Genomic DNA, 16,665 nt, shown 5'->3' on the forward strand with positions numbered 1-16,665 from the left:
GCTTTTCCAAAGACTCCTCATAAAAAATACAATAAAAATAAATATAGCTATTGCCTAAAATTCAAAGTCTCACAGAGATTTATTGTGGATCAAACGCATCATTGCTCATCTTCTTTTTTTTTTTTTTTTTTTTTTGGATGATATCTATGCCACTGAACTGAGTTTCTTTCTAAAATGTTGATAAAGCTATTTTTGTTAATGTACATAATCAGTTATAGAAGACAACCTCAATACAGCGTGGAATAGGAGAACATTTTGAAACATCTGCATTTTTACTGTTTTCCAATTTTCATCAGGAATCTTACTGGCCACTCAACATGTAATCTGACATGACCTAAATAATACTCACATTTGGAGTGGCCAAAATGCCAAAAGATTTCAAGATATCACAAAAACAAAAAAAAATCCAAAGTTCAAACACATTTTTACATGTGTGGTCCACCACCCTAAATTTTCTGAAACTAAACATAAAGATCATTTTCGTGAAAATAATAAATTATGTTTTTGCTAGCTTCCATTTATGTGAAATCATTTAACACATACTGTTTTAACATACCTATTACTTTTCCAGCACAATCCAGATTCTGCAGGAAATTTAGAACAAACACAAGAGCCAGTTTCTGCACTCTAGGAGCTTATATTTCAGCAGGAAGAATATATTGTGTGCACACAATATCAAACATCATAAGGCAGGCAACAATTACTGGTGTCTTTTGGTAGAAATCAACCATTGTTGAAGGTTAGAGAAGAGGAAGAGCAAGGGCATAAATCTGGCAAAACTGCATGAAAAAAATGTCTTGAACTGAAACTGAATGTATTAATAAAACCCAGAGGAAAGTTGAACAATGAATTAAGTCAAATAACAATAACATCATCAAAAGATGAGTAAAGAATAACAAGTCAGTTCTTAGACAAAATCCAGGTTTCATTAGTAAAACAGATGTATGAGTAACAGGTAGCTCCAGCATTTCAAACTTGGGTAACCTAGAGAAGATCTTTATCAAATACAGGAAAATTAAAAAACAGAGCTCAAAGGCAAGAGAAATTTTATTTAAGAGATATTATAGTTGAGGTGACAGTACGATTTCTCATTATTCATGTCTGGTACAAAAGGGGAGGTGATAACGGAGAGTAGAGTTTTAGAGAGAGATCTGGGGTTGTAGCGTAAAAATTATAATATCACTTAAATTCTCCCCAGGCAGTTTATTCAATAGTGTCTAATGTCTTTTTCCCCCAGCACAAAATTAGAGTGCCCCTTTAATATGAGATTCATCCTACCCTGGAATCATTACCCTATTGTCTACATCAAAAATTATTCAACTCTTATGGGTCATGGTCAGTTGAGCCATATTTTCTAAATGTTCCTTCATCCCAGTACTCATGGAGTTAACTAGTATCATGCAGATATGCCAGATTTTATTTTTTTCAGTAATGTCAGGGATACTGCTAGGTCAGGCTGACCTAGTGTGAGTTTAAAAGCATTGATATTTTACATATACTATTATTACATGTAAATGCATTAAGGCATAAGAAAATTCCAATGTTTGTAGATTTTTTGTTTGTTTGTTTTATCTGAGTCTTAGTAGTTATGCTATGCCGTTTTATAACAATCCTGTTATGAAAGTCTTGAATGTATTTTGTATTTTCCAATGCTGGCCAAATTATTTTGATCTCTCATTAACTGTCCACAAGAATAAGAGATGGATGCTCTAGATGAATAAATGCAAGAGTTGGAGATTTAATGGATGAGCAGCAAGGAATGAGAGGAAGAATGTTATATATGTGAACTGTAAGTTAAGCATTTCCGCAAATAGCAGCTCCCCACATGCTTTATGGTGGAATCTCAGACCTCTGGGTTGAAAGGTACCTTAGAGCTCCTCTAGGCTCACATTTCTTAGGAAAGATTAGGGCTGTGGCAGATGCAGAAGGATTGTGAGTAGACTCTCTTTCTTGCACTGTTCTGCTCCCACTTGGGGCAGAAATTTGGGTTTTGTATTTGAGTGTTTGTAAAAGATAACATTTAAAAAAGACCACAAGACCCTGGTTACTAAGCTTGATCCCTCATTTCCCTAAAGAAACTCTGAAGGATTTTTTTTTTTTTAATCACAAAAATAACAACAGAATCCTAAGATCATTTTTACCTTTTATACTAATGCTGCTAGATGGTCTTTGAAGGTCTCTAGTTACAAATGGATAAATGGAGGCCATCTCCATCTCTAACGACTTACCAGCTTAACCTCACTAGGCCTGTCTCCCTTTCTGTTGAGTTAGATGCCCTTAAACTCATTTCCAGCCCCATCATTCTATAATTCCACACATATTCTGAGATAGTCTCATGAAGTCTATCCAAAGGCTCCATGATGGCAGATTCCTAATTCAACTTACAATCAAGATTACAATTTGGTCATTTTACTGGAATGTGAGTTATTGTTAATGGCTTGATGATAACTCTCCTTAAACTTAGAGAAGTTACTATGCAAAGTGTTTATTTAACATTCAGTTAATTCCTGTGGATAACACAACAATCCATGAAGACAATGTGAACACTAATTTTTCAGAGTGAAAAAAAATAGATAGGAAAGAGTTAAGTGTACTTATTAACCTACAGATGGCAATTTTGATCAATAATTAGACCTAGAAGAACTTTTTTAAAATATATTTTAATTTAACCCTAGATGAAGCAGTTTTGCTTCAATATGCATGACTAGGTTACTTACTATAGCTTCCAGGTTTCCAGGCTATTTGTTTGCATTTATAAAAGAAAGAAAACTGGGAATATATGCAATACACAATTTCTAAGATTTTTTTTTCAGAGCTAAAATCATATTGTAATAATTAAATAAATCCCTTTCTCCCTTGATCTATACAATATTTATATATTGTTGGAAAATTATAGACATGATTCTTAATATATCTTTATACACATTCATATGCCTTTAGACACATTAAATAATATTTAGAGGTTTTGCTAACTTTATTACTTAGGAAACCAGATTGCCAAATTAGAGCATGGAAGTGTATTCCTACCTGTGTCAGAACAAATCAAACTTTGAAAATGAGACTGTATATCCCTCTCATCGATGGTCCCTAATGGCAAAGGTCCCATCTCCAGCTTTTGATCATTTTTCATTTCAACGGAGCATGCTGGGCGGAGGCTAAGCCTGTGGAAATGGCCATGAGTCAGGGGAGTAAGGGAAGCCCTGTGTCAGCACATGCTGAAAGCAGCAGCTGAAGTCCTGTCCACACTGGTAAAAAGACTGCGCTGGAAACGTGTTTTGCCACACCCTGACGGTTGCCCTGCTTCTACCTGATATGGTCAGTTTCTGCCTGTTTATTCTCTAACCCACAGGCATGCTGCATCCAAGTTGCTGTTTCCTTCTTGATGAATCTCCCTTGGATTCTGAAGGAATCCTTGGATTTTGCAGCACATCTTCACCAGGATAGTCAAAAAAAGCTGCAAGTACCATCCTTCCAAATCAGATTTTAGTTAAGTTCAAGGAGTCGCTTTCTACATTCCTAGGACTGGTTTCTTTTCACTTAATGAGGTTTTTCAATTATTAAGATTCTTTATCTATCCACATCCAAGTCATGGCAGGGCGGGTTTAAATGATGAGCATTTCCCCAACAAAATCATCATTTAATGTTGAGCAAGAACTTAAATAGTAGACGGCACATTCAGGCTCGGAACCAATGTCTGACAAGGACAAGCTTTCTCCAGCTCGGCCTGAATGATGATAAACTTGGGCTTCAACATTTCAGACTCTAGAATCTGGGAAACAACTCAGTGGAAATTTATATACAGTACGTAATGTGAGGCTTGGCTAAAAGCAAAGCTGCCCTTGGAAAAAGATAGATGGTTTTAAACAAGGCTAATTTAAAAACCTGAATCAAAGATAAATCAGCTTTCTGAACTTAGAGGGGCAACCTCCACAGCAGAGGTCCCGCACAGCCCACCCAGCGGAGGAGTCTCCCTCCTGCCCTGCCAAGAACAGAGGCCTGGGGCTGCTGGAAGAATCCCTCTGTGAGCCCTCTCTGGATGGGGAAAGGCAGGCTGGGGCCCTTGAGAAAGGCATTAATCACATTTGGTTCCTTGTACCTGAGAAAAAATAGCTATCTATGGGATCTGATTTTTTTGTGTTTCAAACTGGAGAAAGCTTTTATGATGTCTCTTGATGAAATATAACCACCCTCTCATTCTAAGCAGCCTTTAAATTCTCAAATGTGTGTAAATGGAAAACATGCTGTGGGTCTTTATTCCACTGAGCAGCAAGAAATAAATCAGAACTCTCCCTCCGCACCCCCCATTCTGTCTCTCCCCTGATACCTCACAGATGTGCAGCGTTAGAGGGAAGAGCAGAAATGCTTTATAAAATTAATATGTGGAAGCTGCTTTATTTACCATAAATGCCTAGCCCGGGGCTTTCTCTACAGTGCCCCGTCAAGATATTAAGCTGAGTTCTTGCCTTTTGCCTACCAAAAAGTCCTCTTTCATTTCTGTCGGACGGGAGGGTCTCCGTTTTCTGCATAGGAGAGGCAGTTGGTGGTGGTGTGGTATTTACCGTCAAAAGTAAGATGGCTCAAGTTAGTGGTAAACAAAACATTTCATCCATAATGTATAAAATGTGTAAATCACTTTAGGATCCTGCTGGGTTGAAAGTCCTATATTAATATCCTTCATTAGTATAATTGATATTAAACTGGATGCTAGAGACCCCAATAGATGAATACAAATGCTAGAACTCGCCTCCGAAGCTCATTCATATCTAAAAATATGTAGAAGACATACCACAGAGCTCATGAAAGACTTTTAACTGATTTTAATAGCAGTCATTACATTAGAAAATGAGACTTCCTCTTGTAACAGAGATGAACTGGGAAGAAACAAAGGAGGAGAGGTAACTAGTGCAGCGCCCCAGTGCCCTGCCAGAATTACTGCTCATCATTCTTGCTTTCAGCAGTTAGCCGGCTCCTTTTGTCAAAGACTACCACCATCTAATGAAACAATTAGGGCTTGACAGTTTAAATATGCTATTTTGTTCTTTTCAAGCGTAAGTGCCAGCCACTAAGACAAACTATACCCACTACCTTCCTATCAGCAGAGCCATTGTTATCCCAGATAGAATGCCCTAAAAATAAAATCCATTTTGTATGTGAAGCTTCATCAAGTCAGGTCATGTCTGCTCCTCAGGGCAGACTGCAGTGTACTAATTTCATTATGCTATTTTTAAATGTGGCCTCCTTGGATCTTTTAGTATGTCCTACATAGCTCAACAAGGCCCTGAGTTAATGTTCAGGGTTCTCTTGCTAATCACCTCTGTCCAACCTGCCCTCCACCCTAACCTCCACAACCTCTCCAGGCCTAGATGGTTAACAGGAAATAGGCACACTAACGATGGATGTGTTCACACGAGGATGAACATCACCTACTGGGCATTGGCCAACACATGAGCTGTTAGAAGACCAAATTGGCATCAGTTGCTTGAATTCATTATTGAAGTTACACCAGTTTTAAAACTAGAAATCCCCAAAAAGAGAGAATGGCTTTTTAAGATATCATCTTGAGTTATTTTTTAGTCTTTGTACCTATTTCTGTTTTGTCTCTTATAGAAAGTTTTTTTTTTATTTTTTATTTTATTTTGTTTTTAGTTGTAAAATGAACACAGACTCAAGTAATTGAAAAGTGTAGAAGAAAATATCATTATTCATTACTCTTTTACTTGTGATTAATAGAAACCCAACTCAAACTTGATACACAAAAAAGGACATATTGTTCATTTAATCAAAATTGGAATGACATTGGTCACAGACAGATTCATGGGCTTAAATAATGCCACGAGGACAAGGTTTCTGTCTCTTGGTCTCTCCGTTCTATTTTTTCCTGTGTTATCCTACATTTCAGGGGGCCCACTCCTCCTGGTAGCCCATGACACCCTCAGCATTACATCTTACCGGCTGAGTAACCCTCATGAATGTCATCTCCTGGGGGTAGGGAGAATGAGATGATGGCCAATGGACAGAAAATCTCAGAGAGGAGAAATAATATTTTTTATTTTGAAGATCTATCACACAGTGTTGTGACTATAGTTAATAATAATGTATTGTACATTTCAAAAATGCTAAGAGAGTAAATTTCACATGTTCTTACCACAAATAGAATATTTGAGGTTATGGATAGATTAATTAGCTTGATTTAATTATTTCATATTGTATTTATAAATCATAACATCACTTTGTACCCCATAAACACATATCACTATAAATTTTCCATTTATAATATTTTTTCTTAAAAAAAGAAATGTTTTCTTCTTCAAAATTATTCTAACCACACTCCCCAAATTGAGTCTCATCAGTATGGCATGGGTTATGTGTTCATCTCTGAACCTGTAAGTATGGACAGAGTAATGAAAATCTCTGATTGAGTCCATTTCTGGCATATGCTCACATAGAGCCAGAAGTTTAGATCAGTTGCAGGTACGCCACATGGACTGAGAAGAAGCAAGGCATGGTTCCCCAAAATGTCACCAAGGTGTACCACCTTAAGAAAAAGGAAGAGATGCAGAGAAAGTAAAAACAGCAGATGTCCAACAGAGACATTTATTCTCTCAAGCTAAAAACAAGATAATATTCTCTGAAAATTTTATCTTCTTTATTTAGATAAGAATCAAAGATACATCCTTAATCCTAGAGGAGGTGGAAGGTCCAAAACTATTTTTGAAACTTTGATGAATCTGTTCTGAAGAGCAAAATATTTTCCTCTCCAAGATTCAGAAACTGTCAGGAGATACCAATGTGGGGAATAATGAAGAAATTTTACAGAATAAAGAGAGAAAAACAAATAAATGGCATAAAGTAATTGGGGAATCATGTCCACAAAGTCCAGACCCCAATTGCACACTCACATTTTCAATATACTGTCCTGCTGATTTCTTACCTCCATTGTTTCTAATGAGAAGTTAATTGTTTTTTTTTTTTTTTTTTTTTTTTTTTTTTTTTTTTTTTTTGAGACGGAGTCTCACGCTGTTGCCCAGGCTGGAGTGCAGTGGCGCGATCTCGGCTCACTGCAAGCTCCGCCTCCCGGGTTCCCGCCATTCTCCTGCCTCAGCCTCCTGAGTAGCTGGGACTACAGGCGCCCGCCACCGCGCCCGGCTAATTTTTTGTATTTTTAGTAGAGACGGGGTTTCACTGTGGTCTCGATCTCCTGACCTTGTGATCCGCCCGCCTCGGCCTCCCAAAGTGCTGGGATTACAGGCTTGAGCCACCGCGCCCGGCCGAGAAGTTAATTGTTTATCTTACTGGGGTTCCCTTGTGCATGATGAATCTTTTTTTGTTACTGCTTTCAAGCTTTTCTATTTATTTTTGGCTTTCAACCTTTTGATTATGACATGTCTGTAGATTTGTGTGTGTTTGTCCCACTTGGAGTTGGCTGAGCTTGCTGGATGTATAGATTAGTGGCTATCATTAAATTTGGAAGTTTTCAGCCATTCCTTCTTTCTTTTTTTCTTTTCTTTTTTTTTTTTTTTTTCCTTTTTTGAGTCAGAGTCTTGCTCTGTCACCCAGGCTGGAGCACAGTGGTGCCATCTCGGCTCACTGCAACCTCCACCTCACAGGTTCAAGTGATTCCCCTGCTTCAGCCTCCCAAGTAACTGAGACTACAGGTGCCCACCACCACACCTGGCTAATTTTTGTATTTTTAGTATTTTTTAGTGGAGACGAGGTTTCACCATTTTTGCCAGGCTGTTCTCAAACGCCTGACCCCAAGTGATCCTCAGCCTCCCAAAGTGCTGGGATTACAGGCATGAGCCACCACACCTGGACAATTTCCTCAAATACTTTTCTCACTTCTTTTTTTCTCTATTCTTTTTTGGGTACTCCCACTATACACATGTTCCTTGGTTAATGGTGTACCAGGTTTCTCTGAGATACTGGTGTTTGTTATTTTTTTTTCGGTTTTTTTTTTGTTTTGTTTTTTTCTCCATTCTTTTTTCTCTCTGTTCTTAATTCTAGAGGAGGTGGAAGGTCCTCTCTATTGAACTAAGTTTACGTTTGCTTATTCTTCTCCCCTCATTTTGAGCACCTCTAGTGAATTTTTCATTTTAGTTATAGTACTTTTCAACTTCAGAATTTCCATTTGGTTATTCTTTTTAAGCCTTTCTATCTCTTCATTGATAGTCTCTATTTGATAAAACATTGTCATCAGGTTTCCTTTGATCCTTTAGATATGATTTTCTTTAGTTCTTTGAACATATTTTTAATAAATGCTTTGAAGTCTCTGTCTACAAAATCCAACATCTTGGTCCCTTAAAGACAGTTCCTATTGCCTAGTATGTTTCCTGTTTGTCTGTCGTTCTTTTCTGCTTCTGTGCATTTCTCATAATTTTTTGTTGAAAACTGGACATTTTGGATAATATCTTGAAGCAAACTTGGATATGAATATTCCCTGGGGTGCTGATGTTTGCTTGATCATTTGTTTGTTTGGTGACTTGGGTGAACTAATTCTGTGAGGCCTGTTTTCCACGTAATGTGTAGCCTCTCATGTTTCAGCTCAGATTATTTTCCCCTTGTTTTTTACCTTTTAGCCTGGTTTCCTAGGGGTTGCCCCTTAGTCACCATAAGCTACTGATTGGTCAAAAGAAGATACTAATTAGTCAAAATCAAGCTCTGTTAGACTTTTATCCCTTATTATTGGATGTATGTGTGTGTGACTTGGGGGCTGCTATTACAATTCAAGAGGGTGGTAGTTTTGCCCACAATCAGCCCAGGGACTAGTAGCTTTGAAGTTCTTGTCTCTAATTGCCTCTAAGAGGGCACCACTTTGGGTATGCACACTATCTTCCAAACTGCCAAGGATGCATGTGCTTTTATTTTTAACCCTGAATTCCTAGGAATTATTTTTGGGCCAGGGTAGCTTATAATTCAGCCAGTGTTCAGGAAGAGGTATGCTTAAAACCCTTGTGCCAGTGAATCTTCTGCCCGATGTTGATGATAGATATGTTTGTAGTTTTGGGAGTGATTTCAAGTCTGTCCAAGTCCTCTTCCGATTGCTCTTGAGTAGGTCCCTAACACGTATGCACAGCGCTTTCTGATCCACAGAGTCGACTGTGAATCCAGAGGAGTATTCTTAGCTGTTTCTTTCTGTTGTTCTGTCTATTAGACTTCTGGCTGTTTTGTTTTTTCACTTGTTGCCCTCAGTATCATGGAGCTACCAACACCCTCATAATTGCTTTCCACCAATATTTCCATTGTTTTCAACTCCTTTAGACCTGGAATTCCCATATTCTGTTTCAAATAAACTCAGTTCCCTCCAACTGAGCTGTTTACAGCCTGCCTCTCCCACTGAGCACAATCTCCCAGCATAGGAGCTGGGAGCAGGGATGGTGGCTCACCTCTCCTGGATTGACACCCTAGCTCTACCGGTGGGTGCTAGAATAGGAAGTGGTAGCCCCTGATCTCAGCTTACCCCTCTGAGCACAGAACTTCCACATTGCTAGGGCATGAGTGATAGGGGCACATATATTCTCAGCCTGCCATGCCTGGGTTAGCACTTCTGCCCTGGGAGTAGGGGCTGCTGGTGGTTGGGAGTCTTAGTTCTTTCAGCCACTCCTGTCCTGCATAGAGCTTTTGCAACAAAGGGCCCAAAGGGTGGGCAGGGTGAAAAGATAGCGCTGGACTGGGAGCCTAGGGATGAGGGAGCCCTTCTCCTCTCTACTCTCACTTCTTCATCTTCTTGGCTGCACCTGCACAGAGTGGGACACCCAGAAAATAGTTTCCTAAACACAGAACTGGGCTAGAGGCAAAGGTTATGACTCAAATGTCACAGACTCTTGCTGTTCTTACTGCTCAATGGATTTTCTTGAATGAGTATTTCTCCATTTGCTGTGTGACCTTATGACAATGTCCAGAGATGTTTAAATGACATTTTATAATTTTTATCAATTAAATAGTTATTTTACTGAGAAGAGAGTCCTCTGGCTCCTCACTCACCATTCTGGAAGTCCCTCTACACTCACATTTAACTTTCATTCTGTAAGTTACAAATCCATCAGTCATAAGCCATTCAAGAGCTTAAAGAGTTATCTACCCTATTCCATCTGCCTTTGGATAGGATAATACCTTAGCCAGCCCAGATAGATGAAAATCTATACTGGTTTTGAAAACCTTCGGAGAAAAAAATTTCACAGCCTTTCTTAATAACCTAAATCAATGCTTAACAACTCTCACTGCCAGGAATTCTTCTTTGCTCATAACCTAAAACCCACATGCTACAGTTTAAAAGCCTTTCCTCTTCATCTGTCCTGGAGAAGATAAAGAACAGCTGGTCACCATACAACATACTTCCTCTCTGTGAGGAACCATCTCTAACATCTTTAAAAAAAAATCCTCTTTTGACCCTGTCATTAGAATAATCTTAATATTTCCTCATTCTAGTTTTAATTTTAATTTTTGTGGAGGGATACATAACATATTTTGATACAGGCATACAAGGTGTAACAATCACATCAGAGTAAATGCAGTATCCATCACCACAAGCATTTATCCTTTCTTTATGTTACAAACAATCCAATTATATTCTTTTAGTTATTTTAAAAGGTGCAGTAAATTATTGTTGACTGTAGAAACCCTGTTGTGCTATCAAATACTACATCTTATTCATTCTGTCTATATTTTTGTACTTATTAACCAATCCCACTTCCCCCTAACCCCACTACCTTTCCCAGCCTCTGGTAACTATCATTCTACTCTCTATCTCGACAAATAAGTGAAAAGAGATGAAGTTTATCTCTATGTGCCTAGGTTAGTTTCACTTAACATAATCACCTCCAGTTCTATCTATGTTGCTGTAAATGACAGTATCTCATTCATTTTCATGGCTGAATAGTACTCCATTGTGTGTGTGTGTATATATATATATATATATATATATATATATATATATATATCATATTTTTTTTATCCATTCATCTGTTGATAGACACTTAGGCAGTTTCCAAATCTTGGCTATTGTGAATAGTGCTGGAATAAACATGAAAGTGCAGCTATCTCTTCAACATGCTGAGATTTCCTTGCTTCTGGGCTGTATACCTAGCCATGGAATTGCTGGATCACCTGATCATTCTTTTTCTATTTTTTTGAGTAACCTCGAAACTTTTTCCATGGTGGTTGTGCTAATTTACATTCCTACCAGCAGTGTATATGAAGGTTCCCTTTATTCCACATCCTCACCAGCATTTGTTGTTGCCTCTCTTTTGGATACAAGTCATTTTAAATGGGGTAAGAAGATAGCTCATTGGAGTTTTAATTTGCATTTATCTGATTATCGGTGATGTTGAGCATCTTTTCATATACCTGTTTGCCATTTGTATGTCTTCTTTTAAGAAATGTATACTCAGATCTTTTGCCCATTTTTAAATCGGATTAGTAAATGTTTTTCCTATTGAATTGTTTGAGCATGTTTAATATTCAGGTTATGAATTGCTTGGCAAATGGATAGTGTGCAAATATTTTCTCCCATTCTGTGTGTTGTCTTTTCACTTTGTTGATTGTTTCTATTGCTGTACAAAAGCTTTTTAACTTTATGTGATCCTATTTTTCTATTTTTCCTTTGGTTGCCTGTGCTTATGGGGTATTACTCAAGAAATCTTTGCCCAGTCCAATGTCCTAGAAAGTTTCCCCAATGCTTTCTCTTAGTTTCATAGTTTGAAGTCTTAGATTTAAGCCTTTAATCCATTTTTTATTTGATTTTTGTATCTAGTGAGTGATAGAGATCTAGTTTCATTCTTCTGCACATGAATATCCAGTTTTCCCAGTACAATTTATTAAAGACACTATTCTTTCCCAAATATATGTTCCTGGATCTTTGTCAAAAATGAGTTCACTGTGGATATATGGATCTATTTCTGGGTTATCTATTCTGTTTCATTGGTCTATGTGTCTGTTTTTATGGCAGTACATATTGTTTTGGTTACTATTTCTCTGTGGTGTAATTTGAATTCCAATAATGTGATTCCTCCAGTTTTGTTATTTTTGTTCAGGATAGCTTTGGCTATTCTAGGTCTTTTGTGGTTCCATATAAGTTTTTGGATTTTTTTCTTCTATTGCTATAAAGAATATCATTGATATTTTGAGGGAGATTGTATTGAATCTGTAGATTGCTCTGGGTAGTATGCGCGTTTTAACAATATTGATTCTTCCAATCCATGAATATGGAATATCTTTCCATTTGTTTTGTGTTCTCTTCAATTTCTTGTATCAAAGTTTTATAGTTCTCATTGTAGAGGTCTTTCACTTCTTTGGTTAAGATTATTCCTAGGTATTTTGTTTTCTTCGTAGCTATTGTAAATAGGGTTGCTTTCTGAATTTCCTTTTAAGGCAATTTTGCAGATGTTGTAAGCATGTTTCACTCTTTTCTATTCTTTTTTCTTTTGTTTCCTCTGACTGTGTATTTTCAAATAGCCTGTCTTCGAGTTCACTAATTCTTTCTTCTGCTTCATCAATTCTGCTGTTAGGAGATTGTGATACATTCTTCCATATGTCAATTGCATTTTTCAGCTCCAAAATTTCTGCTTGATTCTTTTAAATTATTTCAATTTCTTTGTTAAGTGTATCTGATAGGATTCTGAATTCCTTCTCCATGGTACCTTGAATTTCATTGAGCTTCCTCTAAACAACTATTTAGAATTCTCTGTCTGAAAGTTCGCATATCTCTGCTTCTCCAGGATTGGTTACTGGTACATTATTTAGTTTCTTTGGTGAGGTAATGTTTTCCTGGATGGTGTTGATGCTGTGGATGTTCCTCAGTTTCTGGGCATTGAAGAATTAGATATTTATTATAGACTTTGCAGTCTAAGCTTGTTTGTACCCAACCTTCTTAGGAGGGCTTTCCAGGTATTCCTGGAATTCTAAGTTTTGGTCTCTATAGCCCTATCTGCTTTAGAGTGTACCCTATGCCCAGTAATGCTTTGCCTCTTGGAGATTCATAGAGGTATCACCCTGGTGATCTTAGGCAAGATCCAGGAGAATTCTCTGGATTACCTGGCAGAGACACTTGTTCTCTTCCCTTACATTCCCCCAAACAAATGGAGTCTCTCTCTATGTACTGAGCTGCCTGGAGCTAGGGGAGGGGTGATAGAAGCACCACTGTCACCACTACCACTAGGACTGTGCTGGGTCAGACCTGAAGCCAGCACAGCACTGAGTCTTGCCCAAGGCCCATAGTGACCACTGCCTGGCTACCACCTATGTTCACTAAAGGCCCAAGGGCTTGTGTCTTTCCCTTCGGGGTAGCAAGTTCCCCCAAACCCCAGGTGGGTTTGTAGATCCTGTCCAGGAGCCAAGGCCTGGAGTTGAAATCCTTTTGAATCTACCAGGTACTCTATTCTACTGCAACTGAGCTGGCATCCAAGCAGCAAGACAAAGTCCTTTCTACACTTCTCACCCATTTCCTCAAGCAGAGTCTCTCCCCATGTCACCAACACCCTAGGCCAGTGGCAGGTTCCACCAGGCAACTGCCAACGTTCACTCAAGGCCCAAGAGCTCTTCAGACAGATTATGATGAATGCTGCCAGTTCTGAGTCTTTCCCTTCAAGGCAGTGAGATCTCCTCCGGCTCAGTTCAGGTCCAGAAATACTATCTAGGAGCCAAGACCTAGATCTGGGAACCCCTGCAACCTGCTTGGTGTGCTACCCTATTGTGGCTGAGCTGGTACCTAAGTTTCAAGACAGTTTCTTTACTCTTCCCTCTGCTTTTCTCAAGCAAATGGATTCTCTCCTCATAGCCACTACATAGCTGGCAATGTGCTGGGTCACACCTGAAGACAGCACAGCTCTGAATCTCAACCAAGGCCATGGTGAGTACTGCCTGGCTACCACTGCTGATTATTCAGGGCTTAAGGGCTCTTTAGTCAGCAGGTGATAAATCCTGCCAGGATTGGGTCCTTTCTTCAAGGTAGCAGTTCTCTTCTGGTCCAGGATTGTGTTTAGAAGTGGTGTCTGGGAGCTAGGGCCTGGAACTGGGGGCCTCAGAATTCTGCCTGGTGCCCTGTTCTACTGTGGCTAAGCTAGTATTCAAGTTGCAACACAAATTCCTCTTTACTCTCCCCTCTCCTCTCCTCTCCTCTCCTCAAGCAGAGGGAAAGAGTCTCTTCCAGAGCTGTGAGCTATGTTGCCTGGGGTTGGGAGAGGGGTGATACAGGCACTTCCTTGGCTGTCTCACCTGGTATTTCACAGGTTGTGTGTATTCCAAATCCACTGGCTTGAAGCCCAGCACAGCACCAAGATTTACCCAGGAATTTCTGTCTTTGTGGCCTAGACTGCCTTTCAAGGTTATTTAGGACCCCAGGACTCTTTAGGCCAAGGTGGTAGGACTTGCCAGGATGGGTGATTCCCCTCTGACTAAGGCTGGTCTAAGTGCTCCCTCTGTGGGTGCCAGCTGAGTTCTGCCCCATATTGCTTTCTGCTGTGACAGGATGGCACTGATTTCCAATGCAAAGTCCCACAGTCTCTGTCCTCTCCCTCCCCCAAACACATAGATTCTCTCTCCATGCCATATGGCCACTGCCAGGGATGGGGAAGGAGTGGTGTAGGCGATTTGAGACGGTCTTTCTTACCCTCTTCAGCACCTCTTTCCTTAATATGATGTTATAACTAGGTACTGTGATCACTCACCTGATTTTTGGTTCTTTTGAAGGTGCTTTTGGTGTGGATAGTTGTTCAGTTTGGCGCTCCTACGGTGGGGAGACAATCAATGGAGGCTTCTATTCAACCACTTGTTCAGCTTCCCTTCCTTCATACTATCTTTCAATCCATGAGCAACCATTGTGCTCTCTTCCAAAATCATTTCACTGTTTTCATTAACCTCTTAAGATTTGAAATGTTTCTCAAAACAAGGTCCAAGAACTTTATACATGATTCTCTTAAAGTGCTTGCTAAATACACAGATTCCTGTGACCCTCTCTGGACTTAGTGACTCATAATCCTGGTTATGAATCTGGAAATCAGCATGCCTAACAAATTCACCAGGTGCTTCTGATGCACTGATGTATAAGACCCTCTAGGCTAGCCTGTAGTCTATTTTCACTGAGTTATAGAGTGCAACACCTTGCCTGCATAATAGAATCACATGGGAACTTTCATAAATTCTGAAGTCCAGGCTGCACCCCAGTCTAATTAAATCAGAGTCTCTGGGGGTGCCATTAGGGTCAGAAGACTTTTTAAAGCTCCCCAGGTGAATTATAAGTAAATTCAATGGAGACAGCCAGTTTTCCAAGGCAAGAAGATATTAGCATTTGTATCTTAGCACCTATCATCACAATGCCTAATACAGAGAATGTTAGTGCCTAGTTAGGTCACTGAGTAAACTAGACTTAAGTTTTATTTCTAGGTCCATGTTCATTGAATGTCCCATTTTCTATCTATATCATGGGATATTTTGTATAATAGTAAGAGTGAACTGTCCTTTCTCATAGTAAAGATAGGTCTTTTTGTTACTATTTGTTGTTTTAAAGGAGAGTTGACTTTTAGGGGCAGGAGACAAATACTTCAGTTCAGAAATGTATAAGGTTGGAGATGCTGAGTGATCCCTGTGTAAAGATTACTCATAGGCATTGTGAAGACTGGAAATATGGATGACAAGTGTTGAAACCTTCACATGGAATGATGTCACGACTCCTTTCACGTACCACCTCAGACACACTTCACCTCTTCTGATTTTTGTTCTGTCATCCCACTGGGGTACTACCTGCAAGTTCTACGGGCACCACCTGACAGTGTATCACTTTATGCCTACTCCATATCCCCTTTTCTTCCCCCTGAGGCTTCCCTGACACAAAGAAAAGGAATAAGGCAGACTCCCAAGGTGCTCACAAATGGGTAACCCCAAAGTGTGAGGAAGTTAATACTCCAAAGAGCACACATTCAGCCAATGGAAAATAGCAGTTGGTAGATAAATTTGTTTCCCTTTCTCTATAACTTTTCAACCTCCACCATGTAATGCCCTGAAACACAGACTATAAAGTTTCTAGGGGACAGTTCTTCTTCTTCTTTTTTATTTTTTAAGACAGAGTCTGGCCCTGTTGCCTAGGCTGGAGCGCAATGGTGCGATCTCGGTTCACTGCAACCTCTGCCTCCTGAGTTCAAACGATTCTGCTGCCTCAGCCTCCTGAGTAGCTGTGATTACAGGCGCCTGTCACCATGCCCAGCTAATTTTTGCGTTTTTAGTAGAGACAGGGTTTCACCATGTTGGCCAGGCTGGTCTCAAACTCCTGACCTCGTGATCTGCTCACCTGGGCCTCCCAAAGTCCTGGGATTAAAGGCGTGAGCCACCGTGCCCAGCCTTCTAGGGGACGGTTCTAAGGAATCTGGCAGTCAGTTGCACTTGGTGTTGGCCAACTGAATAAGACTTCCTTGGCTTGCTCTTCCTCCTTCCCCAGTTCACTGCCCTATGTTCTTCATTTCTAATCCCAGGGATCACAAATAAGAATGGCATATAAAACACAGAAGCACTTGGCCTCAGACATTGATTTCCAGGGGAATCCAAACTAAGCAGATAGTGTTAGGGACATGTTACTCATCTTATCCTTACGTATCAATCACAGTGCCTGACACAAATGAGGTGCCCAGTAAACATATACTGATCTGAAACAGAGGAGAAAGTTGAATAGAGGAAGGAGTG

The sequence above is a fragment of the Macaca fascicularis genome, chromosome 6 (genome assembly GCF_037993035.2).
Source record: "Macaca fascicularis isolate 582-1 chromosome 6, T2T-MFA8v1.1".
NCBI lineage: Eukaryota > Metazoa > Chordata > Mammalia > Primates > Cercopithecidae > Macaca > Macaca fascicularis.